The following is a 1,599-nucleotide window of genomic DNA, read 5'->3' on the forward strand; positions in this document are numbered from 1 at the left end:
AAACCAGGGTGACCTGTGCATCCCAGGTGAGGGCTACTGACATTAGGAGATTCTGAACTTGTCTGGACTGCCAACACATCTACACTGCTTGGCTCTGGTGAGTGGAAGCAACCATCTCTGGGAAGGGGAAAGAAGGCATCATAATTATTACCCTGGAATGAATGTCTTTAAAGCCTTCTGGAGGAACACACCATCCCTAACTTCCAAGGCTCTTTGCTGTTCAAACATGTCCTACACTGGGAAGGCCCTGACCATGCAGGGACATGAAAAATCCGTAGAGAACTGTCTCCTAACAGTCATCTCTTGGTGAACTGGGGAGGAATAAATTCTCATGTTGGGCTCAGCTCTGCCTTTTTCCCTCAGACAGTGGCTTTTCCTGGGGAGCATGGAAGCACTAGAGAAAATAGTCAGGAGAGTTAATTTGTGTGCCTGGCCCTATGATTCAGGCCACAGGTTCAATCGACTGTCACACAACACGACATCACATACTATAGCAATGATGTCATGAGGTTGATATTTTGCTTCTTCTTTCATGTTTCTGTTCTCTTACTCAGTTGTTTAGGACCCTGTTAGGGAAGAAGGGTATGAGTTTTTGAGGCTCCCTAAGAAATCCTACCAATTATTATGGTTTCATAGAGCAGTTCATGGATTCCCTGGTGGCTCAGGTGGTAAAGCGTCTGCCTGCAATGCAGGAGACCCGGGTTCAATTCCTGGGTCAGGAAGATTGCCTGGAGAAGAAAATGGCAACCCACTCCAGTATTCTTGCCTGGAAAATTCCATGGACAGAGGAGCCTCATAGGCTACAGTCCATGGGGTTGCAAAGAGTCGGACATGACTGAGAGGCTTTACTTTCACTTTCTTTCTTAGAGCAGTTCATAGTGTAGCATCAAGGCAACTCATTTTATTCAGTATGATTTATTTTAAGACACATTAGTATAATTTAGTTTAGAAAACATTATATCTCAAATTATGAGAATAAAAGTGGTATTATGTCAATGAGTGAGTTTCAGGTGTTCAAAAATTTTTGCTTATGTGTTTCAACTAATTTCCAGAGGTTGGAGTTTTTTTAAAAGGGCTTTGTTTGAATGACCCCCATATAAATGTTTTTGTTGGTGGTGCTGTTATTTGAATTTTTTTTAATTAATTTATTTTTTTAATTGATTGATTGAAGGATAATTGCTTCACAGAATTTTGTTGTCTTCTGTCAAACATCACTAACTTCTTTCAAGTTATCTGGATTGTTGTAGGGTCCATTATTTAAGCAAATACCAGGGTAGCCTTGCTTTCTGTGTGGAGATAGGAAAGAGCTCTCTGAACAATTGAGTCAAGCTGAAGCTTGGAAAATAACCAGAAATTGGCCAAGGTAGTAGGGGCGGAGTGAGGGGAAGGTTCTAAGCAAAGAGATGAGCAAAGTGTAAGCCCTGAAATGGGAAAGGACTTGGAAAAGATATTGGTCTGAAAAAGGCCAATGTGGCCAAACTTCTGGCAGAGGAAATGGGAGGACGCCAAAACGAGACTTGAGAGGAAGGCAGGAGCCAGATACTACAAGGTCTCTGAGTTCAGGAGGAGAATGGTGCCCTTTATCTTAAGAACCATTAA

At 42.1% G+C, this 1,599-nt stretch overlaps 1 non-coding gene across 1 annotated transcript; it reads left to right on the forward strand.

The window, feature by feature from the left end:
* Positions 1-650: 650 nt before the first annotated feature.
* TRNAC-GCA lies at positions 651-723 on the forward strand. Its single transcript has one exon. It is a non-coding gene; the product is annotated as a tRNA-Cys (tRNA).
* Positions 724-1,599: the final 876 nt, after the last annotated feature.

This window comes from Cervus canadensis, chromosome 15 (assembly GCF_019320065.1).
Source record: "Cervus canadensis isolate Bull #8, Minnesota chromosome 15, ASM1932006v1, whole genome shotgun sequence".
Classification (NCBI taxonomy): domain Eukaryota; kingdom Metazoa; phylum Chordata; class Mammalia; order Artiodactyla; family Cervidae; genus Cervus; species Cervus canadensis.